The sequence below is a fragment of the Rhinoderma darwinii genome, chromosome 6, assembly GCF_050947455.1.
Source record: "Rhinoderma darwinii isolate aRhiDar2 chromosome 6, aRhiDar2.hap1, whole genome shotgun sequence".
In the NCBI taxonomy this organism is placed as follows: Eukaryota; Metazoa; Chordata; class Amphibia; order Anura; family Rhinodermatidae; genus Rhinoderma; species Rhinoderma darwinii.
Window position 1 is genome coordinate 31,687,306 of NC_134692.1, and position 27,162 is coordinate 31,714,467.

General features: G+C 41.0%; 1 protein-coding gene across 1 annotated transcript in view; it reads left to right on the forward strand.

Moving 5' to 3' along the window:
* MYO3B (myosin IIIB) overlaps positions 1–20,222 on the forward strand; it is a 134,989-nt gene extending 114,767 nt beyond the window's left edge. The window contains exon 27 of the mRNA XM_075829432.1: positions 18,555–20,222. The gene's annotated coding sequence lies outside the window, so the exon portion shown is untranslated. The remainder of the gene's footprint in view (positions 1–18,554) is intronic.
* The last annotated feature ends 6,940 nt before the right edge of the window (positions 20,223–27,162 follow it).

Genomic DNA, 27,162 nt, shown 5'->3' on the forward strand with positions numbered 1-27,162 from the left:
GCTCCCTCACCCATCTCCGCCCCTGTGCTTACTTCTCTAGGAAGTTTTCGCCCACGGAGAGTAACTATGATATTGGCAACCGCGAACTTCTAGCCATTAAATGGGCTTTTGAAGAGTGGCGGCACTTCCTGGAGGGGGCCAGACACCAGGTAACGGTCCTTACGGATCACAAGAATCTGGTTTTCCTAGAATCGGCCCGGAGGCTTAATCCTAGACAAGCTCGGTGGGCACTATTCTTTACCAGATTTAATTTCTTGGTTACCTATAGGGCTGGGTCCAAGAATATTAAGGCTGATGCCCTGTCACGTAGTTTCATGGCCAATCCTCCTTCCGAGAAGGATCCTGCTTGTATTTTACCCCCTGGTATAATCGTTTCTGCCACGGATTCTGATTTAGCTTCTGATATCGCGGCTGATCAGGGTGCAGCTCCCGGGAACGTCCCTGGGGACAAACTGTTTGTTCCCCTGCAATACCGGGAAAACCATGACTCCGCTCTATCTGGTCATCCTGGCATCTTGGGCACCAAACACCTCATTACCAGAAACTATTGGTGGCCTGGGTTGCCTAAAGACGTTAGGGCTTACGTCGCCGCTTGTGAGGTTTGCGCTAGGTCCAAAACCCCTAGGTCCCGACCTGCGGGCCTACTATGTTCCTTGCCCATTCCCCAGAGACCTTGGACCCATATCTCCATGGATTTTATCACCGATTTGCCTCCATCTCAGGGCAAGTCGGTGGTGTGGGTGGTAGTAGACCGCTTCAGCAAGATGTGCCACTTTGTGCCCCTTAAGAAGCTACCTAACGCCAAGACGTTAGCTTCTTTGTTTGTGAAACACATCCTGCGTCTCCATGGGGCCCCAGTCAATATCGTTTCTGACAGAGGGGTACAATTTGTTTCCTTATTTTGGAGAGCCTTTTGTAAAAAGTTGGAGATTGATCTGTCCTTCTCCTCCGCCTTCCATCCCGAAACTAATGGCCAAACGGAGAGGACTAACCAGTCCCTGGAATAATATTTAAGGTGTTTCATCTCTGACTGTCAATTCGATTGGGTCTCATTCCTTCCCCTTGCTGAATTTTCCCTGAATAACCGGGTCAGTAACTCGTCAGGGGTCTCCCCGTTTTTCTGTAATTTCGGGTTTAACCCAAGGTTCTCCTCCATTTCCCCTGGTTGTTCCAATAATCCTGAGGTAGAGGATGTTCATCGGGAACTGTGCACTGTCTGGGCCCAGGTGCAGAAGAACCTAGAGGCGTCCCAGAGCGCACAAAAGATTCAGGCGGATAGTAGACGTTCTGCTAACCCCCGGTTTGTCGTCGGGGATTTGGTCTGGTTGTCGTCCAGGAACTTGCGCCTTAAGGTCCCGTCCAGGAAGTTTGCTCCCCGATTTATTGGGCCTTATAAGATCATTGAAGTCCTCAACCCTGTATCCTTCCGTCTGGAGCTGCCCCCATCCTTTCGCATACATGACGTCTTCCATGCCTCCCTCCTTAAACGCTGCTCCCCGTCCTGGTCCCCCTCGAGGAAACCTCCTGTTCCCGTTCTCACCCCTGAGGGGGTGGAATTCGAGGTGGCCAAGATTATGGACAGTAGGATGGTCCAGGGCTCCCTCCAGTACCTGGTCCATTGGAGAGGGTACGGGCCGGAGGAGAGGACTTGGGTACCTGCCCGTGATGTTCACGCTGGGGTATTGATCAGGAGGTTCCACCTTCTCTTCCCTACTAAACCGGGTCCTCTTAGTAAGGGTCTGGTGGCCCCTCATAAAAGGGGGAGTACTGTTAGGGATCTGCCAGGTACTACGTCTAGGTATACTCCTGGGATTAATCAATCCACACCTGAGGCCAGACCTGTTCGACTGACACCATCTCCCACCAACCAGGGTGGCAGGCTCAGGAGTGGGAGAGCCTATCGCGGCCTGGTCAGTCTGAGTTAGCTCCGCCCCCTGTCCTTTATTACCTGCTGTGTTCTCCTCCTCAGTGCTTGTAATTCTTTTGGATTCCTGGCCCCACTGCTGCTTGCTCCAGCCTGCTCCTGCCATGCTTCTGCCTTGCTGCTGTTCTGCTTAACCCGCTTTGCTTTGCCTCCGGCTTGCTTCCTCCTCCGTGCTCACTTGGGTATACTCCACTTCATCCTGGTCCTGACATCTCATTCACCACTCCGTTTCCTCGGCGTTCCGTGGGCTACTGCCCCTTCCCTTGCATGTTCCCTGTTTGTTCTCCCGTGCACTTAGTCAGCGTAGGGACCGCCGCCCAGTTGTACCCCGTCGCCTAGGGCGGGTCGTTGCAAGTACGCAGGGACAGGGCGGTGGGTAGATTAGGGCTCACCTTCCCTTCACCCCCTTCCTGCCATTACAGTTATAGTGTCAGTTAGGTTAGGGGGCGGTGTGTATTGATTTTATCTATTTTTCCTGAGTCTTTAACAATAGAATAATGTAACTTACCATTTATACTTTGGAAAAAATGTAATTTAATGTTTAGAGTAATCGCTTTTTTTTATATCTTCGCTTAAGGAGTCTGATATTACAAAGCGAGCATAGTGTTATAAAGTATATACACAGTACACAGCAGGTAGGTCAATTGGATCTCACCTGCCCCAAACCTTATTTGTCTAGTATCCTGCAATGTGGAGAACCTTAGGATTCAGATTTCAAGTTTCCTCCAGAACATAATCACCCCACCTTTTTTCATAATACTTCAACTGCTCGATATGCCAGCTTAAGAAGTATTTATTTAATCTGGGGATGCAGTGGATAATGCCATTGCTCCAAAGGCGTAACTTGTAGCTCTTGGGCCACAATTTTATAATGCCAACCCACCTATTCTGTGTCATTTATAATTCTAGCGTCTTCTTATGCGGCAGAGAGAGGGCCTTTGGGTCCCATCAGGCACCAGGGCTCGGTTGGTACTGCTACCTCTGCAGCTCTTATAGCTTCACCCCTGCACTGCTCCATGTAGGAATATAAATTTTTCAGAAAGTCCCAAGTTCTCTGCATAATGGGGACCCAGGTAAGTATTATTTGTAAGATGAAAGAGCAATCCTAACCAAATAATTTTTATTAAATTATTATTACTTTTTTTTAGATTCACTCTTAAAATGTATTCCTAGGATATGTAAGTGTATTCTGATTGGCCTACACAGCACCATTCCTGACCCATCTGGATGTAGGAATCACAACACAGCCGCATTTTCTTGAATACAGCTGTATTACAATACCAGACACAAATCTATTTTTTCTAAGGATCAGTAGGAGTACAGTGGCAGATTAAGTAGACCATATAGCCTGTGTTATTCTCCAATCTTGGGCCTCCCTCTTTCCCCACCGCTGCCCTGCCTCACCGTCAACACCACCTTTGTGTTCTAGAATTGACAACTTGGTTTTATCAATCCCCTTGTCAAAGAGCTGTGTCTAATCATTGCGGACACAGTGTAGAGACACATCCTCCTGACAAGGGGAATGGTAACACCCATTTGTCTATTAGTCCTGGGATACACAAACGTTTTGTGGAATACAATAATTTACTATAACAGACATGTCAAGGAGGTGACAGCTCCTCTATAAATCCAGTGATTCACAGGTGACATCTTCTCTGATTGTGGACCTTCTCTTTCCTTTTCTTCTGCCTCCAGCCCAGACCTCTTTAATGACTTCTCTTGACCACTGCAGAGTTGCGGAGGCATCTTTAGCCACTCTTCTACAGCCATACCCAGCCTACATATAGCAATATAAATTCTGACCCCAGACCAGACCCTAAACAATTTCAAAACCCAGACCTGCATTAATTCAGACATTAGACCAGACCCCTAAATTCAGACCCAAGAATAAATACAGATTAAGGAATAAATGTAGACCCTAGACCTCAAAACTATTAGAGCCCCCAGACCAGACCCCTCTAAACAAATACAGACCCCAAAACAGACATCCTAAATAACTACAGACCTCAGATCATAACCCATAAATACAGACTCCAGACCAAACCCCTGAATGTAAAGACCCCAAACCAGACCCACTAAACTAATATAGACCACAGACCAGACACCCATAATACAGACCCAAAACCTGACCCCCTAAATAAAGACCTCAGATCAGACCCCCTAAATATAGATTCCAGACCAGACCCTATAAACTAATACAGACTTCTGACCCCATAAACTAATGCGGACCCCAGGCCAGACACCCTAAATGCAGACTCCAGACCAGACCCCATACATTTACACAGCAGCTCACACTCTCCTCTTGTGGAGTCTTGCTTCTCTGCCCTCTGGCTTTAGATGCTGCACAGACCTTATCTCTGCAGGTCCTACAACAGTAAAGGGGGTTTTACACTGGGCAATTATCGTGCAAATGAGCGTTCATATAATGCTCGTTCATCTGCTGATCGTATCGTTTTGAAAAAGTAAAATATTATCGTTGTCGGCAGCACATCTCCCTGTGTAAACAGGGAGACGCACTTCCGACACGATAATGTATGGGGACGAGCGATCGGAGTAACGATCGCTCGTCTCCATCCCTTTAAGTATATTGTCACAAAAAACCTACACTGTTGGATTACTTACCATTGGTTTAAAATCCCATAATGATAAGATTATGTTCATTTTTACTTCATATTTTTAGCGAAAAGTTTAACAGTATCTCTATTTCTATCTACCAGAAGTTATTGCTGTAAATAATGAAGCATTTAGTCTCCCTTTACTGCATTACGCTATAGAGTTGAAATAGTATCTGCCAAACCGAGGGAGGTGCGGGGTCCACAGCTCATACGTCTTTTCTGTCTGAGCTGCTGTGCATTGTTAATCATTTTGATAGGCTCTATTTAAGTGCAATTTATGTAACATTTTTTTAAAGCCTTCCTTTCAGAATGATTTTTAATATACTGCGTTTGATCTACTGTTGCCACGTGGAGATAAGAATGAAAGCTAAGACGTTGAAAATTGGTTTCTAACCAAAGCCATCAAATCACTAAGTAGTTGACTGCACACAAACTAATAGAGAGGTCTGAGGAATAGCACGTCTCGGCATCTCAAACCAAAATGACTTGATGTGCTCAGAAGAGCTACTAGTGGGGACCTACTTGTTAGGGGACTCCGAGGTTGCTGTTTAATCTGAGTCAAGGTCATTTGCACAAAGTCTGAACATGACTATTGACTACAGTTGAACGTGTCCCATTTGCTGTCAAGTAAGTTTATTACAAATTTACTGTATGTCAGAAAATGTAATGCTCTTGCTGCAATTCCAGAATGGATACTACATGTGTCTGTGAAAGACCGGTAAAAAAGTTTAAGACATTGAACCAGTCAGTCCCACTGACCTGACGGATTCAGGTCTCAGCGCTAGATACGGCTGCTCTGTATACAGAATACAAAGCAACTGTATCTAAAAAAGTAAAAAAAGAGTCTTTAATACAGTAAAAAGTATTTATTTAGAAAGTTGCACAAAACACACTGACTGATTTAAAAAAAAAAAAAAACTATTTCAAAGGTGTGCATAGCCTTTAATGTGGTTGTCTGAAATAAAAAATAAAAAAAAACATTTTGTTGAAGCAGCAGGAAGAGTTAAAATAAAATAAAAAAGAACTTATATTTACCTCTCTCCTCCCAGACGTTCCTGCGCTGGGGGCTCCCGTCAGATCTGTTCTCTGTTAGTACATAGCGGTGACCTCATGTTGATGGTACACCTATTAATAGCCTCTGCGGTGTTCAGCTGAGACCAGTAATAGGCTGCGGCGGTGATGTACGGTCAGGGCTTAATCAGACGAACGTGATATACATCCGTGCAACGCGTGTGATTTTCACGCGCCTCGCACGGACCTATGTTAGTCAATGGGGCCGTTCAGACAGTCAGTGTGTCCGCTGCGTAAAACTCACGACATGTCCTATATTTGTGCGTTTCTCGCGCATCACGCACCCATTGAAGTCAATGGGTGCGTGAAAATCATGCGCAGCACACGGAAGCACTTCCGTGTGACGCGCGTGATTCGCGCAACAGCAGTAAAAAGTATGAATGAAAACAGAAAAGCACCACGTGCTTTTCTGTTTACAAATATACAAACAGAGTGTCATAATGATGGCGGCTGCGCGAAAATCACGCAGCCACGCATCATACGCTGCTGACACATGGAGCTGTTATGGACCTTTTGAGCGCGCAAAACGCAGCGTTTTTTGCACATGCAAAACGCACACACTCGTGTGAATCCGGCCTCAATGTGATGTCACCGCTGCAGCCGCTCTGTGTACACACAGAATAGAGATGACAGAAGCCCCCAGCGCAGGAACGTCTGGGAGGAGAGAGGCAAGTATGGGCTGTTTTTTTATTTGAATTCCTCCTCTCCTGCTGCCACTTAAAAAGTTGAAATCCCCTTTAACCTCTTAACACTATATGTGTATGTATGGTGGATGTGCATTCCAACAATATTGCACGTGCCACTGTGTTTTATCTGTGGTGTTACATAGGACTGCAGGTAACACGAAGGCCTCATTGAGACTAGCATGAATCACGTCCCTATGCTGTGTGTTGAAACAACGCACAGCACACGGACCCATCGATTTCAATGGGGCCGTTCACACATGCGTGAGTTTTCACTCAGCAAGAGTCCATTGCGTGAAACTCACTGCTTGTCCTATATTGGTGCTTTTTCACACACCTACGCACCCATTGAACTCAATGGGTGTGTGAAAACCACATGCCACACATGGATGCACATCCATGTGCGGTGCGTGATTTGCGCATCAATTCCATTTAAAAAAAAGTGCTTTGCCAGTGCGTGAAAAACGCAATGCATAACGCAACACACACGGACCAGATTTACGCGTTTTTCACTCGCGTGAATATGTCACGCTCGTGTAAATGTAACCTAATACATTATCTGTAACCAGAGAGTTATCACTGTGTGTTATCTGTGGTGTTACATTGGACTGCAGGTAACCGCTACAACATTATCTGTACTCTATACATATGTGCCTGTGTGGGTATATTTGTGTCTCTATGTCTATATATTTACCTATATGTATTTGTATATGACCGTGTGTGTGTGTGTGTGTGTGTGTGTGTGTGTGTGTGTGTGTGTGTGTGTGTGTCAGTATATATATGAATGTATATTTGTCTGTATGTCTAAATCGGTGCCTCCTATGTATATAAAGTATATATGTTCCAGTATGTGCATGTCTATTAATGTGGTTAATTTTTTTTTGTTTGTGGAGGGCAAAATAGAGAATCTCGCACAGGGCGCCATCCAACCGAAGGCCGGCCTGCATAGAGCATTTGCCATTCATGTGCCTACTGTTTTACCCAATGTAACATACAGTCAGAACTACTTTGCAGTTACCAGCAAACATGCCATAGAGGCAGACCATGCGCTCTATGAGAGCCCTTAGAGCGCCCTTAGAGAGAGAGAGAAGGCCCAGCCCGGATAGTTCTCATCTTCTTTGCTACTGAGTGTCTAGAATCTGTTCAGGGCTTCCCTCCCTAGAGAAACAGCATTGCTTGTAGACATGGGCTCGGGGAACAGGCCCAAGACTCACGGATATGGATCAGAATAGAGAAGTCTAGCACCAGTCGATATCAGTAAAATCTGCTTTATTTGATGGGACAAGGTAAAAATTTAAACACGATAACAGGACATGTACGGCACTAGACGCAATACGTTTTTCACTGGAAATGACTATATCATTGTACAATCATATTTCTATTTCCACTGTCAGACACATTTTATATATTTATTTTGTTATTGTCCATCCAGTTGGTTTTCATATAGAGTTAAGTTGCCAGATGCAAGTCATTCAAGAAAAGTATTCTACTCTATAATTTAGGTAAGAGTTAGGAAGTCTCACTTGGGCCTGTTATCATTACAACACCTCAGTAAAGCTTTGATGAATAAGCACCATGTGCGACTAATATAAAGTCTTTCAAAACATTTCACAGGCTAGTAATTCAGAGATGAAGTAATCCATCATCTTAACAAGTTCGGCTGAGGTTAGGTGAATACGTGTTTGGATTAATGTATTCTGATATTAAAAAAACAGTATAAGATTCAATTTACACAAATGGTATTCACTGTACTCCCACATGTGTACAAAATATTGTATTTTCCTAAGGCTAATTGTACCGTCCTCACAGCTGAAACTGGTAAACAATAATGTTGCTATTCACTGATAGTAAGCAGAGATCTTGAAAATGTGTAAGCAAGTGAAACTCAAGGTATATTAGAAATTTGCTTTATGGGGCCTCCCAAACCTGAACATCGTGTTGCTTGGGCCTCACCATTGGTTGTAGTCAATGCCAAAATGTAAAACAACTACCCCAATTAATCTTAACGTTTGGCTTCTGAACCCAGTAGAACATTAAAAAGGAGTCACTTAGGGCTGGGATCCCTCGCGATCAACTGTAATCTGTGTGGAAACTTGGCAACATGGCAACAAGTGTTCTGTTTCCCTGCAGTGCTACCCCAGGTGAAATGAAGAATTACATGGTCCCCATTGAAATCAGTCGAGCAAGTCCTGCAGAAAGAGAGAGATGCTCTGTGTAGCCACTCTTAACTCCACTAGTTAATGGAACTTCTAAATGTGGGGCCCCCTATATTCTGTCAGAATGCGGTAATAGCGTATTTGAAATATGGGTTTTCTAAAACATAAACCTGCTTTAAGGTGACTTAACTGCAGATAAGCTGAAACATAATTGAAATATGGAATGATCTAATACACGCAAGTGTAAATGTTAAGAACGGAAACTAGCAAAAACTTCCTGTGTTTCTGAAATAAAGCAGTTTTGCATAGAAGTTTAGCCTAAAATCCCTCAACAGCAATGTGCAAGACAGATTATTATTTCTTTGTTATTTGTGATGCAGTTATATATATTTTTTTGCTTTGGGGACAGTTACTTTTCACATAGGAGATAGGTGTTCAATAATGTTTTTCCTTCAATAAGTGGTGAAATAATGTGATAACCGTTGCCGTTTTGTAATATGTCAGTTCATTTAGTCCATTATTACATTGTTTCAAAATGAATCATTCACTGTAAGGGTATGTTCACACGACAGCGTCCGTAACGGCTGAAATTACGGGGATGTTTCCGCCTGAAAACATCCCCGTAATTTCAGCCGTAACGGCATGTGCAGGCGCTTGAACGCTGCGTCCATTACGGACGTAATTGGCGCTGCTATTCATTGGAGTCAATGAATAACGGCTCCAATTACGACCAAAGAAGTGACAGGTCACTTCTTTGACGCGGGCGTCTATTTACGCGCCGTCAATGCAAATAGGTATATTGCAGTGGTATATTGGCTCCATTACTTCTAAAAAACAACTAAAACATTAAACGTACAAACGAAAAAAAGTTGAAGCGGCACTCCAGAAAATTCCAACAAAGTTGGTGTAGGCTTTATTCACCGATGGTACATGACAAAGTCTTCATGTACCATGGATGAATAAAGCCTATACCATTTTTGGGATTTTTCTGGAGTGCCGCTTCAACTTTTTCTTATTTGTACTACTGAATGGGATTAGAATCAACCCTTGGTAGCTGAGCAACAGGTTGGGAGTTTTAACACCCCCTAGGGCCTGTTCACATCACCGTTAGCTTTCCGTTCCGGGGTTCCATTGGAGGTTTCCGTCGGGTGAACCCCGCAACGGAAAGTAAAACTGAAACCACAGCTTCCGTTTCCGTCACCATTGATATCAATGGTGACGGAAACATTGCTAATGATTTCCATTCGTCACCATTCCAGCAGGTTTCCGGTTTTCCGACGGAATCAATAGCGTAGTTGACTCCGCTATTGATTCCGTCATTAAAACGGAAACCTGTCGGAATGGTGACGAACTAAAATGCCGAAATAAAAAAACTATAGCTTTTGGAATGTGGTGAGGAAAAAACAAAAGTGAAAATCCGAAAAATGGTTGAGGAGGGAAGGGCTTAAAGGGGTTGTCCAGAATTATAAAAACATGGTTGCTTTCTTCCAAAAACAGTGCCACAGGTGGTGTGTGGTCTTCTAGCTAAACCCCATTCACTTCAATAAAGCTGAGCTGCAATACGAGACACAACCAATGGACAGGTGCGCACTGTTTTTGGAAAAAAGCAGCCACGTTTTTCTAATCCTGTACAACTCCTTTAAGGTAGCCCTACATGGGCAGGTCTCACTATCTCCCCATACTTCGACTTCCTATTTGCCATAGGTAACTGCAGCGTTACCAAGATTAGGTCAGAAGAGCTTGATATCCACTAAACAGCATAATGCAATCATTATATTACCAGCTTAGTATGAAAAGAAACCCTGAAAGCCAGTACCTTATGTCTACGCTGTAAAATGATGCCAAAAAAGTAGTAGCTAAAATAATAACTTGTTTGAAGCGAACTTATTGGAAATGGAGAATAACTGAGAAAATAATTAGAAGTTTTTATTTGCGGGACATTAAGTTAAAAAGGGTTGGCAATAAATATTTGTCAATGATATGATATAATAGTGCAATAAAAAAAGTGAGAGTGCCAAGTCACCTATTAACACTTTAAGTAATTAGCATTTATCGAACCTTTGTGTTGCTGATGATATAATTATCCAAATTCCATTACTTATTTAAAATCATTAGAAACCCAGAGAGTTCAGTAAGTTCCACCTAAGCCCAAGTCATTTTCTTGCACCTTTAAAAAGAGAGTGGAAATACCCAGGTTGAGTGGATCTTTAATGTGAAAAAAAAAAAGCTGAAAGAAAAGATAAAAGACGGCCTAGAGTATGAACATCAAAGACTTGTTAATGACGAGAAATACCATTAGGCTTTTCAAGCCTTTTGTTTTAACCCCCCTTCGCACCTGCAAAGTGTTACAAGACTTTGTTCACAAATTTAAATCTTTTCTGTTAACATCAACAGCAAATGATGGCAAAGGAAAATCTGAAATATACCTTTTCAGCTCTATTCTCGTCTAAAAATAAGATATTGACTCCGCACTGTCGCTCCCTAAAGGTATATACTATACAGTCAGCAGCAGATCCTACTCTGAATTCTGTTGATTGTAAATGAGCTGGGCTTGAAAGGAAGGGATATCTTTTGTTACTAGAGAAAAAGAAGGTAATCAGCAACTATGCAAGACTCGCATAAGAAGCTCAGGCTCTGGCAGGAGTAAGAAAACGCCTGGCGAAATCAGAGCGTGAAATTCAGATTAGTCCTCCGCAGGCTCTGATAGGAAGGGGGTAGCTGAAGACTTGGCATAGCCAAAAGGTATAACCTCTATCATTTGGGCCTTGAAATATTCTAAAAACAGATGGAGGGACCAGATGACTTTTTATCCTTTTAATAAAATCTTAGGTGGTAGCAGATTGAAAAGTAAAAGGAGTTTAAATATGAAGCCAAGGAAAGGGACTGGGGAAGTAAGAAAATCAGTCCTTGATTCATTTCTTGCTAAATAGTTATTACAGCAAAATAAACACTCTCCGAGCATCATGGAAGTGACATGTGACTAGGTCAAATAAACTGATAATTCCTGCCAAAAGTTGCATTTCAGATTTGGGTCCCCAAGTTTTAATAATATAAGATTTAAGGTATAGAAAAATAGGGGGCAAAAAAAAAAAGCATGGTACTGGGAATTGCCTATTTTTTTCCTGCCTACCGATGGCTACAATTTCAGCCAATTGGTAACATAAAAAACAAAAACTGCCAAGATGAAAAGCGGCTTCCTGACAACAATGTTGTTATAAATGGCAATGAGAGAGTCCTGGAGCTAAGCTTTGACTTCAAATTTGTAGTTACTATTGATAAAAATAGTAGGGAAATGTACTACTTAGCAAGTTCAAACCCAAATATGTGGAAAGGCAGCTAGGGACATTTCAAGTTACCCCGAGGTTCTGTTAGCAGACTACAGACTGCTGTTTATGGCAGCCCGTAGTTAGTGGATAAAACACATTATAGCCACAGAGAATTTAAAACCTTCCTATCTGACCACCTCTACTCCTCCACCACTCCTGCTTGCAGCTGAATCCATTTAATGGATAACAAGTTTTTAGTGAATTTCTGTTAAAATTAAAATTCCCTTATATTATATAACGTGTAGCTACAAACCAAAAGCAATCCTTAAGGGATTGTCCCATGGCTTTTTTTTTTTATCCTAAAAGCTCTTAAAGTGGTATGAATATTCAAAATATATAAGCGACATCATATATACCTTTTTTTGTTTCTTTCCTGTATACTTTCCCACATGAGAGAGATTGTGGAAAGGATTGAGAGGAGGCACACATGATGACCTGTAATGAATTGCGTGTGTCTCTCCTAAGAAAGCCAAGTATGACTAAAATGCGAGAAAACATTGAACAGTTTGTAGGTCAATGTGCCACTATTAGTTAGGTAGGTCCATCTGCACAGTCAATTTGCGCATACGTGTTCTCCATCGAAAGCATTGGATGAACATGCAAAGAACAGTACAGTGGAAACAGAAGGGGGCGCCAAGCGAAGCTAATAACTTGAATATATCTGGATCTTTAAATTTTTTTATTAAAACACTTCCAATTGGTAACATTTTAGTTGGATTTTTGTGGGGGACAACCCCTTTAATTATTTCCCTGCCACAATGATTTATGACCGATCAACAGAGTGGGTTTTTAACATTGATTGGTTGAGGGCAACCACTAATACAACTATATAAAAATCCAGCCTTGTAGGATGATATTAGATGGGTTTACCATTCCCATGAAATTTTTAAAAAATAGCTGACAATGGTATAAAATAACAAACAAAGTATTGCTCACCTTACCAATCCCCGGCCTCTCCCATGTCGACACTTCCCTGGTCCCCTGTCGGTCATCTTTTTTTAACCAGCTCCAACGATGACATGTTTTCTCGACATGTGACCACTGCAGCCAATCATTGGCTGCAGTGGTGACATCACTGAGGTTGACACATTACTGATACAGCCTATGATTGGCTACAGTGGTCACATGTTGAGATGACACATCATGGATGAAGCCAGGTAAACAGACATGCCGGGACCAGAGAAGCTTCGGCACGGGAGCGGCTGGATATCGGTAAGGTGCATATTACTTCTTTTGTCATTTTATACTGTTGTCAGCTTTTTGTAAAACATTTCATGGGGCTGTAAAAACCCCTTTAATGATAAGAGTTATGTTCATGGGATTAAATGAATAGTTGCGGCCAATGGAAATATATTCAGCCATGGTTTAGGTCTTGTTTGAAATTCTTCCTGGTGGTTATGGATTATACTATACAATTTTAGAATTTAGTGCAACAAAATACATGTGCAGGAATTCACAGATTTGCAACAATATGAGACATTTTTCATAGGAATAATAATTCTGATCATCATAACAGATATTCTAATAAATAAAAATATCAGAACTCCAGCTCTTCAGGATCAGAGGCAAAGTGATATGAGTATGGAGACCAAAGACCAAATCCTTACCAATACTTAGAAAAAAAAACATTTTGATTTTGTCTATCAATCCAAATTGCACTTTACATGAAGAGTTTGGTCAAATAATACTGGAAAACTACTGTTAAAATCATTACTCCAATGGCAGGCAATCTATTTCCAGCTATTGCGAAATCACAACTGAGCACGCCCAGCGTATCTGCCCTACAAATGATATTAACGAACCATTTATATACAGTAGCTATTTATTTATATACCACTGACGCAATGCAGCGCTGTACCCTCGGTCCTATCTCATATATATATATATATATATATATATATATATATATATATATATATATATATATATACACACAGTCTATACGTGATGCCTGCCTTCTGGAAAACAACCACATCACATTCGGTTCTGCCTCTATCTGTGGCTTAGTAACAGTTCATGGTTTTAAATGAGGACAACTTTAACCCTTTCATTCCAAGAGATTTTTTTTTTTTTATTTTTTTTAAAGGTTTGGCAAAAGGGGAGGAACAAACAAGGGAGTTTAGGAAGCCTGTCAATCACAGTTAGTCAAATGAAGGAAGATGAAAGATGTGAAGAGCAGCCCAGGGGCTGGAGGTGGGGTTGTTGGGGTTACAGGAAGGAAACAGTCAGTTAAGGTGAACAGGGACTTATTGCCTGGAGAAACACAATAGATAATAACTGCAAGAACTGAATAGGTATTTAATAGGACTCATTTGCTTGTCACTCTCATTCTGCGTCACTGAGCACTTCTGTTGCCGGAGAAATGTTTGACAGGCGTTTTTTTGCAGGAATTGATGTAAGTTTCCCCATGTTTGTTGACCATTCACTGGAATAATGGAATCTATTATAATAAACAATAATGTTACAAATACCAATGAAATATACACTAAGGCTTCGTTCACATCTGCGTCAGGGCTCCGTTCAGGGGTTCCGTCTGAGATTTCCATCAGGGGAACCCATGAACGGAATCCTGACTGAAACAAATGGAAACCAATGGTGATGCAAATGGAAACCTATGATTTCAATGGTATCGGATACGGTACAAATGGTTTCTGTTCGTCTCAGTTGTGCAAGGTTTCTGTCGTTTTGACGGAATGAATAGCGTAGTAGAATACGGTATTGATTCTGTCAAAACAACGGAACCCTTGCACAACTGAGCCAAACGGAAACCATGGGCACCGGATCCGATACCATTGAATTCAGGGTTTCGTTCTGAGGGAAAGCTCAGACGAAACACCTGAACGGAGCACTGACGCAGATGTGAATGAAGCCTAAAACTAGAATATAGTTCGAAATTACAAATATTTCTATTCATCGGCATCCAATGATCCAGTAAGTCTGATTACCCAGCACTTGTTTCCTGCACAGAACTGCTATATAATGCGGAATTTCACAAGAACAAAAGAAACAGACTGAGCAGAGAGAACCAATTCAGGAAATTCCTCTTTTTCCAAAAATAAAATGAAAGTAGCAGGTTTTGTGCTAATTTTATTCTGGGTTCTGGGATCGAAAATAAATCTTATCCCAGCCGTTTCACCCCTTAGATGCCGTGGTCAATAGCAATTAAGTAGTTTTACAGAGGACGGGGGCTCCCTATGTAAGCCCATCGGCGCCCCCGCGACACAATCGTGTGGTGCTGATAGGTTACCATGACAGCTGAGGCCTAATAAAGTCTACCAGTCCTGCTATGTACTGTATGTGATCCTAATAGGCTGACTGTCAGTGTAACACTGACCAACATAAAACATTGCAAAACAGGAGTATTTCAATGTATTATAAAAGCGTTCAGGGATTACATGTTTATAGGGGCTTTCCCACGAGGGATATTTATGACATATCCACAGGATATTTTTACTTTTTGAGATACAGCTGCTCTGTATTCTCTGAACAGAGCAGCTTATCTAGCACAAATTCCTGCTCCAGTCAGGTACACGGGACAGACGGGTTCAGGGTCAGCGGGTCCTGCGTGTCTCTGAAACTTAGATGTGATGTAATACAGGTGGATCCTGCGTGACCCGCTTTCATTGAATCCGTCAGTCCTCACGGGAACAGGATTTAGCGCTAGATACAGTTGCTCTGTATAGAGAATACAAACCAGCTGTATCTCAAAAAGTAAATATCATTTTTAATAAAAACGAATTATAAAGTTGCACCAATCAGTGACCTTTTTATTAAAAAATAATGCCTTTCAAAAAAGTGTACATAGCCTTTAAAGGGTTATTCTCTGATAACACTGCTGTTTCTGCAAGTATATAATTTACTGTCCACCAGGTAGAATTGTACAGAATTACAATTACCTCTCTCACTGTCCATATGTTTTCAGAATAAATCATAAAATCGGTACAGTGCGTCTCATATTTCACAGACTGATTTTGTTGGGGCACAGAGAATGTTTGCATTAGATTTGCGATTCTTAATAGGCTTTTAGGAGTATCCTTGTACTGAAAGCTGCTGACCATATGTGGTAGCTCATATTGGCCTTTGTGATTCTGACCACACATGTGGATTGTTTGACATGGCAGAGTCTAAATGCAAAGCCATAAAATGTGTTTTGCAGCAAGTGGCTGGTTCACACTTCTTCCTGTGTAATAGGTAGCTTATGGCTTTATTGTGGAATATTCTTCGTTGGAAATTCGCAGTTTGGCTCAACCTAACTCCAATAGAGTAGAGAGCCATATAATTTAAGTGTAGTTCATTGGCTATAGTAATAAACAGGTTCAGAAGTTAGGAGGTAACCAAAAGTTTCAACATGGAAAATTACATTTTAAAAAGGGAACCGGTCACTAGATTTGCCCACATCAAAAAAGTCTGTTGCAGAGATAGTTGGTAAACTTTAAGTTACTTTACTAAGATATGCCCGGGAGCGGCATCAGACACATGCACACATGAAGCAGAGGACAGTACACTGCGAATACGCAGTTAAACGAGGTGTACTGTGTCACGTTGGGTACGTGGACCCACTGGGCCATACCGCCTTGACAGGATGCAGGTCACAGTCTATAGTTTGTATAGTGTACACGTGGCAGCTCGGACAGTAGTGGGACAGGCTCGGCTGGGACTAGACAGCAGGCAGATGTCAGACGTGGTGTAGCAGGACAGGCATGGTATATAGCACAGCATGACTTCAGCTCAGCATGGAACTTAACCAGGATAGCACGGGATACAGGTACAGGAACGGGGAACACTGGGAAACACTAGACGACCATTTGCTTAGACAAACTTTGGGTACGACAACAACGCTCAGGCATGGGAGGAAGGGGCTGAGCCCTTGTTATAGTCCAGGGTACTCATGGGCTAATTTTGACATTAACTTCAGGTGTGCACGCTGGCCCTTTAAGAGCGGGCACGAGCAGGCGCGCGCACCCTACGGGACCCGGCCGAGGTAAGCGCTGGCGTCTCCTGAGGAGGAGATTGGGGCCAGCGCTCACAGACCCAGGGCTGCGGCCGTCAGGAGGTGAGTGAGCCTGACGGCCCACGGCCATGGCCATGACATACTGTCTCGGCTTCATGTGCGCATGCACCCGATGCTGCCAGACTCCTCTCATGGACAAGCCTCCATAAGTTGTCATTTACTTTACTAACTATTCCCGAAATGTTTGTTTATGATATGGGCATGTTTGGAACACCAGACCTCAGCTTTGTAATGGTATTCTGGTTGTTCAGTGGCTCCAAACCTGGGGTGACAGGTTTCCTTTTAGCAATGTTCTGGAGTGAGGAATGGGGCTACTGTGGGGCAACGAAGAAGTCAGAATAAGTCAAGGTTCGGAGCTCAAGCTCAAGTTTGACACCAGCTCCAAATTTAAACTTTTTAAGCAAAAAGTAATTCGTTTTTATCAGTTTCTCTTTAAGTTGCTCATACATATTAGATCTCTTCCAGTGGATCCCATTGATTTTTGGTGAAATTTAACCTAAAGTGTAAAGGAGACTTCAAGACACCCTTGTGTGACCACTCTTTGGGGGGCATTTGTCTATGAGGATAAGTGACTCTAAATGTCAGGTGACCATACACATTAGATCATCGGCCAATCAACCCAAAATTGACGGGTTCCGACAATTCTTATCTAAGGTGTATGGCCACCTTAACGCCTCTTATTTCAGAGAAATAAGCATGTTCAATCCCTGATAGGAGAATTGGGACAGTCAGGACAACATTTCCATGACATTCTACAGGTTTACTTATAGGCTGCATTAAATTCAACAAGTTCTATATTATGGTAATTTATATTATACAAATTTTAGTGATGTGGTATACTATTTTGTACATGACTGGGAGATAGTTAAATGGGTAAAGTTCCTACAAGAAAGAACCACATGTATGATGTAAGACCGTGAAGTTGAAATCTACTCCTGCAAAAACTTTGACAAGTAAAATTGAATACCTGAAATCTATCCTGGTGAAATAGCTGCCAACTGAAGGTATCTAATCTTTGAGGGGGTAACAACAAAACTGTCTTTGCTTGTACGAATCTGCTTCAATATTGTTTAATATGGCTGTATGTGGAAGATCTTATGGCCATTGCATTGAGGCTGACCAATATAAGTAATACTCCTATCTACTCCATTCAAGCTCCAAACCAGTGTTCTCTCTTGAGATATATGTGCCAAGAGTGATCATTTAAATGGTTAAGTGGCTCGGTCTTTGGAAGGATTACCCCACACAGACAATCAAGCACATAATGTGTTACCTACTTTACATATATATGCCTTTAGGCTTCAGCATTTGTAACCCTACCTCTCCTGACAAAAAAACCGCCTGCACAAAATGAAGACGTATCAGGTTGCAGGAACAAAATCCCTCGAAATTGAAGAGGGCAAAGTTTGATCTCTTCCATATTGAGACCTCTGAACAATAGATTCTTTCTGCTACAACACAAGTCCAGAACATCAAAGCTGCGATGAGTGCCTAATCTGAGTATATAACACTATTTTGTTAATCTCTGTGGATATTCACAGATGTCCTTCCCAAATCGCATGTGGTATCATCACCGTTCACTTAGCCAATAGCCTGAAGCTTTATAATATTATAATATTTATTTTTTTTTACCATACATTGCAAAGCAGATGTTAATAAAAAAAAAATAAAAAAATAGCAGCATCTTCTTTAAAACAGCATTTTCCGTATAATTGACATTTTATTTTTATTGTACATGTATTTTACACACACATTTCTTATTTTGCAGGTGACTTCAAGATGAAGAAAATAATATCTTTTTTAATTTTGAAAACAAACATTCTTATGTTTTACAAAGTATTTTCATTTTAATGAGCGAAGTTGAATTTGGAGTTTTGCTGGATCATTCACAATCATTGTGGCGTTGACTGGGTTCTATTGAATAGACTTGTCTCTGCTATTGGCATTTCTCAGAATCTACAAGTGGCATGTTTTTAAGGGTTCATTCATCAGAAATTTTAAAGTGCCTCTTCAAAGCTTAAAAGTGAGCGGCAGAATACAGGAAATGTCAGCCTATTGGGTGTCCTCCAGTAGCTAGTTTGAAAACTGGAATATTTCTGTAATTTTTTTTTATATGAATAGTCAGATAAAAGTTTTTTATGATAAAAATCTATTTATAATAATATGTACATTTTCTGATACATTCCCTTTAAATCAAAAGAAGAAGATTTTGGTGCTTCTTTGCCCATCCCATTGTTTTTGTAAAGTTTGTTAGACATAAGATAGCTATTCGTCGAATGATAGTTCAACCATTAGCTATCTTCTTCAATTCCCCCTTGACCTGTCCATTGTAGGCATATTTTTTTTAAAGAGGGAGTACATCGTTTTTACATGGAAAACAGCAGGACCGGACAAGTTAAAACCCAATCTGTTTGATTTCTGATTTCGGGAAACAGATATGCTGATAAAAATTACATGTCTATGGCCATTTTAAGAAAAGGTTGACCCTCAGACTAGTTCCCCTCTTACCTTGATGGTGCCTGATCAAAAAGAGAGCCTAGTGTAGGGTCACAAACACAGAGGAAGAGTTGAGCAAACCTGAGTTGCCCTTCTCCTTAGAAGCCTCATAGTAGTCACCACGCTCTCTCTATGGTAAGCACACCTGGCCTACTACAATTATAAAGTCTTAGCTAATAGCCGATGAGGGCCAGCAGACTCTGGTCAAGCCCTTTCCTTTCGAAAATTATTTATTTTACTCACTTGAAATTAGATTTTTTTAATACGGATTGAAACAAGGGAGAGTTTGTATATAAGTGATCACTTCATCTAGCAGATGGATTATATAAACTATTTTCCATATATGCCCTCTTATATTAAAGGTGACATTTTGCTTAATGTAAATGTCCAACTTTCAACATTAATGCTTTTTTTCAGGTCCAATATTATGTGCTGATCAATTTCTTGATCTATCTTCATATTGGTCGGACCTCCATTTTCCTGAAACAAATCTAAAACCCCTGCATAGGCATAGAGTTAAATGATAAAATTCTGACTGCCTGCAGACACCACTAGAGGGAGCCTAGGATCTTACTAGATACCGATTTATAATTGAGTTCAATGTATAAACAGTAAGCTCCTAAGTTCCCTCTAGTGGTGGAAAAGGCAGACAGAATGTGATTATTTAGCTCTATATCTTATTCAGGAAACTTAGTGCTCTGAATCAGAAAAATAGAGCTATAAATCGCTGCAGAGATATATTAAGAAATTAAATCAACACAGAATTTTAGACCTATGTAGATTAAAAAAACAAGGGTCAAGGGTGGCCATTCACTTTAAAGATTTCAGAATAACCCACTTATAAGCAGTAATTTGATGTTATACTCAGACTGCAATTCTCTGACTTTGGAAACTATATAAATGTGCTAAATCCTCATTAATTTCAAAATTTTTATTTTACTAGCTTGAATAGTATTTATTTGGCATTGTTCTCATTTGGTTTCTGTTGCCAAAATAGTTTAGTTTAGACAAAGATTGATTATTGTATATTTTTAAATGTTTACAATTTATGAAATCTGCTTTTTCTGAATTGCATTTTTTTTTTTAACAGAATTTCTAGTTGATTTACTTAAATTGTGTTTCATTTTGAAAATTAAATTTTTTAGCTTGTTTTCCCTGTCATTACTATTAATAAATTATAATAACACATAACATGTTTCTGTAGTTTTCCTTTTTTCAGTAAAGTAAATATAAGAAGAGCAAAATGTACAATAGTCTAGCACAATTAGATTTTTCTATCTAATTGGGGAACGAGAGTATTATTCTGGAGACGTTTGGTGCCACTATTACTGCATTTTTTAAAAACAATAACTATTTTATTTGTGGGACGTGTTACCAGGGCCTAGCAATGCTCCACAAACATTTGTTATATTTTACATGTATCCTTGAAATTGTATGCTTCTGTGACATAAATATTTTTATTATGGGGCAAAATTTTTCTATACTATCTTGCTGGCAGTACAGGAGGTTACATGAAACATTGCCATTAGTGGTGATACCAGATGGGGTAGTTTGAGTTTGCAAAAAATGGTGTGCAAAACAAAAAACGTTGATTAAGTGCCAGTTCTGGAAATAAAAATAGCCAGGCTGGTTAAAGTGGGCAGGAAGGCGATACCAACTTAAACGACCATGCATTACAACAGTGGTCAGCGGAGGAGCATTCCTGAACACACAGCTGGTCAAACCTTGAAGTGAATGAGACACAGCAGAAGAAGAACACACCAGGTCACACTCCAATCGGTTAAGAACAGGAACCCATGGATCCCTCCTGCCTTGTATTAACGGTTGTGCAATGGTGTGGAAGAGGTCTTCTACACACTTATTAGTGCCCTATATACCAACTGTGCATTGTTTAGATACCACTACCTGACTTTTGTTGCTTACCACAGTTAACCTTTCTTCTAATGCGCCATGTCACAAAGTACATGACATCTAAAGTTGGTTCGATGCATATGACAACTAGTTCAGTGTACTCTGATGGCTGCACAGACACCACATCTCAGTGCTATGAAGCAGAACTGCGATATGTGGGTCAGGGGCGTAACTAGGAAAGACTGGACCCCATAGTAAACTTTTGACAGGGGCCCCCCTGCGCTGGGTATCACACAAACCCCCCCTTGTAGATAGTGCCTCCCTATAGATTCCACCACACAGCGCCCCCCCCTATAGATAGTACCATACACAGCCCCTGTAGATAACGCCATACAGACCCCCCTGTAGATAACACCATACAGAACCCCCATGTAGATAACGCCATATAGACCCCCCTGTAGATAACGCCATATAGCCCCCCAGCCCCCCAAAAAAGAGTGCATACATGTATAACAGATATAGGAAATGTATAGCATTACAAACGTTTCGTAAAATAAATGCTGGCCCATTGTCTCCACAAGAGCAGGTCTGAAGACAGATGGACAGCATGTTGAGGACATCAGGGAACAGAAGGTTGTCTAGTTTTTTCTGAAAATATTTGGCTGCTACACTGATAGATCACATAATAACCACAAATACGCAAGGAATATTCCATTTAAGATGCTATCCATTTGCGTATTATTTTTAGCATTTCAATAATTTTTTATATTTATTTTTTAAAGTTTATGTTAAACATTTTCTCTACTTAGCTGACAATCCTTTCAGAGTGAAAGGGTCAACTATGGATGTTCCCATTGTGCTCCACAATCTTGTGGTTGCAGATCTCTGTGTGCATGATGACAAGTACAGGGTTCTGTGTAAGTTAAACTCGTTTATACACCTCTGACAACTTTATCAATACGCTAGGGCAGTGTTATACTAAACAAGAAAGAACTATTTACTGTAACGTTATTTTAGTAAGCAAGCATTGGTGTATGTACCGTACCACACAGTCATCCTCTGTGGCTGTTGAAGCCCATGTAGAGGGGAGTGCACAAATCAGGTTGTCTCCATCCATCTTCCCTATGGGCAGTAGGAAAGGGAACTAGCCTGTAGTTAATGTCACCATTTTCTATCGGAAGAGATGGTAGGGAAGGGGCAAACAAGCCTCAAACCCTCTTCTCCTAAGATGAGGAGCTAGCAATTGAATTGGGACACTATTTGATTGCCCTCTCCCCTGGGTTCACTATGTATCAGGAGTCTAACAAGTAATAATGGTGGCCCCATGGCAAAAATTGAAATAGGGCCCCACTTAGATATGCCCACTCTCTATAGCTAGTCTGTAAGGAAATAGGCTGTAATTGTCCAGAATGTCTGCCATCTTTCAGCAACATAGTACCTCTGGCACTCTTTTAGGAAAGCATGTCCAAATAAATGTTCATATATTATTGAGAGTACTACACCCATACTATTAATGTATAAGAGAAATTACATGAAGTTTAGCATCCCAAATATGTTCTAGGAGTAAATGGTCTGGTTTTTCAACATCATTAAACCATGTATAACATTCTGCCAACTCAACAAGACATTCCTCCAGTTGGCCACAGACATTACACCGCGTTCCAAATTATTATGCAAATGTTATTTTTCACTGATTTTCCTAAATAGTCGATGCAAATGACAGTCAGTATAATCTTCAAGCCATCAACCGTTGGAGTATAATGCAAATTTTATTGAACAAATCTCCTAATGACAACAGATTTTTTTTTAGAAGTAAAAAACTCAAAATGCACTGTTTCAAATTATTATGCACAACAGAGATCAAAACATTTTAAAGGTTGTAAAGAGAACTAAAATGGTAATTTGTTGAATTTGCAGCATCAGGAGGTCATATTTACAGAAATCAAAAGGTCTTTCAATCAAAAAAAACTTAGCAGGCCAAGTTACATGTTAACATAGGACCCCTTCTTTGATATCACCTTCACAATTCTTACATTCATTGAATTTGTGAGTATTTGGACAGTTTCTGCTTGTTATCTTTGCAGGATGTCAGAATAGCCTCCCAGAGCTTCTGTTTTGATGTGAACTGCCTCCCACCCTCATAGATATTTTGTTTGAGGATGCTCCAAAGGTTCTCAATAGGGTTGAGGTCAGGGGAACATGAGGGCCACACCAGGAGTTTCTCTACTTTTATGCCCATAGCAGCCAATGACACAGAGGTATTCTTTGCAGCATGAGATGGTGCATTGTCATGCATGAAGATAATTTTGATACGCAAGGCACGGTTCTTCTTTTTGTACCACGGAAGAAAGTGGTCAGTCATAAACACTACGTACTTTGCAGAGGTCATTTTCACACCGTCAGGGACCCAAAAGGGGCCTACCAGCTCTCTCCCCATTATTCCAGCCCAAACCATGACTCCGCCACCTCCTTGCTGCGTCGCAGCCTTGTTGGGACATGGTGGCTATTCACCAAGCATCCACTACTCCATCCATCTGGACCATCCAGGGTTGCACGGCACTCATCAGTAAACAACACGGTTTGAAAACTAGTCTTCATGTATTTCTGAGCCCATTGCAACCATTTCTGCTGGTGAGCATTCTTTAGGGGTGGCCGAATAATAGCTTTATGCACACTTGCAAACCTCTGGAGGATCCTACACCTTGAGGTTCGCGGGACTCCAGATGCACCAGCGGCTTCAAATACCTGTTTGCTGCTTTGCAATGGCATTTTAGCAGCTGCTCTCCTAATCCTATTAATTTGACTGGCAGAAACCTTCCTCATTATGCCTTTATCTGAACGAACCCATCTGTGCTCCGAATCAGCCACAAGTCTTTTCACAGTATGATGATCACGCTTAAGTTTTCTTGAAATATCCAATGTTTTCATACCTTGTCCAAGGTATTGCACTATTTCACGCTTTTCGGCAGCAGAGAGATCCTTTTTCTTTCCCATATTGCTTGAAACCTGTGGCCTGCTTAATAATGTGGAATGTCCTTCTAAAGTCGTTTTCCTTTGATTGGGCACACCTGGCAAACTAATTATCACAGGTGTCTGAAATTGATTACAATGATCCAAAAAGCCCTAAGACACAATACCATCCATGAGTTTAATTGAAAAACTAATAATTAAATGTTTATGACACTTAAATCCAATGTGCATAATAATTTGGAACACGGTGTAGATAAACATCTTTCCGTTTCTAAACATCGATGGATGGGGTATGTATACATGTTCAGCTCTATGAAGTCAGAAGGCCAGATATGTCAGGTGATGGCTCATAAAAAAAAAAGATAATTGACCTAAAAAAAATATATATATCCAAGCACAACCAATTTTACCTAGAGCACCATAACCTGGGCGCGTCTAATAACAGTTATAAGTAATCATGGCAGACATACAGTATAACATCTACTGGTATAGTAAGCCTGATTGGCTAGGATAAAGGTATACAGACAATATGAGGGGCCTACTAGAAGATGCCAATGCTTGGATGGAAGTCTTAGGCTGGGTTCACACTGAGTTTTTTTACGCGGAAACCGCGCCGCAAAACTCGTCAAAAACGGCCAGAAAATGCCTCCCATTGATTTCAATGGGAGGCGGAGGCGGTCTTTTTCCCGCGAGCGGTAAAACCATCTCGCAGGAGAAAGAAGGGACATGCCCTAGCTTCGGGCATTTACGCCTCTGACCTCCCATTGACATCAATGGGAGGCAGAGAAAGTGTATTTCGCAGAGTTTTATGCCCGCAGCGCTCAATTGCCGCGGACAAAAAAATGCTGTGAAAAACGCTGCGAAAATCGGCGTGCAGGGAGAGGAAAATCTGCCTCAAACTTCCAAACTGAATTTTGAGGCAGAATTTCCGCCTGCAAAAAACTCAGTGTGAACCCAGCCTTACTTTGCTTTAGTGCAGGATCTCTGTACAGGCTGAAATATCGGGTACTGAAAGTGTGCAGTACATACTAAAAAAGGGTCATGGTCCAAAGGTCTTAGATTTTTCCACTGCATTTCAATAAAAAAAAAAAATTAGGTTCTGTTGTGGTCACCAAGAAATGCAAGGAATGAGAAAACAAGAATTTCAATATTTTCTTTTCCTCTCCCTCACTCGCTAGCGGCTCAAGATAGAGACGTGGGAGAGGACTTGGCACTTTCATACCTTCCAATGAGCCAATCTGACTCAGGTCCAGTGTCGCCAGCAAATCTTTAATGGTATTGTGTTTTACTGCAGGGAGGCTAGATAAAGATCTTACTCTTGGCAAATGAAACATTGTACAGCTAGGATTATATTACCTGCAGCTAAAGAACCATGAATGTACAGTGCGAAACCCTCATCTAACATGATTTTACTGTAGTCATTAGGATCTAAGATGTTAACAAAGGAGATTTGAAACGATTACAATCAGTTTCATTTCATCTATAGTTTTATGAAGCAGTTTTCTGGGATTTATAAATAGGTTTGAACATGCCTAAACCTAAAACAATACAAATCGTAATATACTTCCCTGAGTGATTCCTCGGGCCACCTTGTTCATCAGCTGTACTGTACATTGATGTCACGTGATTGTAGCAGTCAAGCGAGTCGTACTGCTATAACATTATGCCCACGCTGACGTCACATCATTGCGTGCAACTGATAAACACGGAGGTACCGGGCCAGAGGGGATTGGGGATGCAGGAATCAGTTTTAGGCTTGTAAAAACTTATTTAGATCTCTCTGAAAACCGTAAAACTTTCTAACATGCTTTAGTCGTGATTTATCAATGCAAATAAGGCAGATTTCTGGATAAGGCTAGGTTTACATTAAATTTTTTTGGTATACGATTGGCATATACGCCAAATACATCCAGTCTTTAATTAACACAAAATATACCAAAAATGTGTACTTATGGCATTCTTTTAGGTGGTTTCGGTCTGCATACCTTTTTTTCATAGTCTACTACACTTTCTAACATAAACATGGGAGTCTATTTTGAGAAATTTTGCCAGCGTATGCACCGAATATAAAAAAAAATAAAAACGATATGTGAACAGAGACTACGTTGTACAGCATGCACAGCGATACGTGCCAAATTTATCATGCAGCATATCTTGCATGACCTGTTAGACACTTTCTCTTTCTTATACCACCTTTGATTCAGCTTATTTTATGATGCAATTTTGGGCCAATTTTTGGAAGCATTTTTGGAGCACATTGTTACATTTTTGGCCACATCCCCTTTCAGGCAATTCATGCCCCTTTCCCACTAAGCCATGACTTCTTTTCGGAACACTTTTAAAAAGTGTCCAGCTACATAATGGGGTCCTTCCTAGTCTCGCTCTGAATCTGTTCTGGAGTGACTTGAAGACTGTGAGAGGAAGCAAACCCTGAGATGCTATATAAATTGAGGGATTTTCAGGAGAGGTGTCAGGTAATGGCAATCTTTATAACCCATCAGCATTGGCATGAAGATTTGTCCTTGTTAACTTAATTTTGTATTTTTGTTTGCTAAGAAACAATGCCCATCTCCGAATACATGCAGCGGCTGTTAATAGAATATACTTTTGTGAGTTAAAAACGGTGACCAGGATGTGATGATCAGTAGCATGGATCAAATCTCTCCCAAAGAGATACTAGTTGGATAGTGTTATGCTCCAGACAAGGCTCAGGGATTCTTTATTAATCTGTTCATATTTTTTGTCTGCAGAAGTGATCGAGAAGCAAAAGTTACTGGCCGTTCACTGCCATGTGTCATATGTGACAAAACTGCACCAATTCCACAGGGTGACATCCCAAGCTAACTTTATGGGTAGTTCAGGGTCATAGTGTGTGACCAGGGTCTTCACTTCTTTAAAAGCCAATTCCCAAAATTTGTGGCTGTAGTAATGTATCACCAGTTGTAATAGTTTAAGAAATCCAAAAGGATTGACACATTCTGCGGCCACCATGTTCACCACAGTTTGAATCTTCTCAGTAGACTGTGTAGGCCTTGGGCATCTAGTATGCCCACAGTATG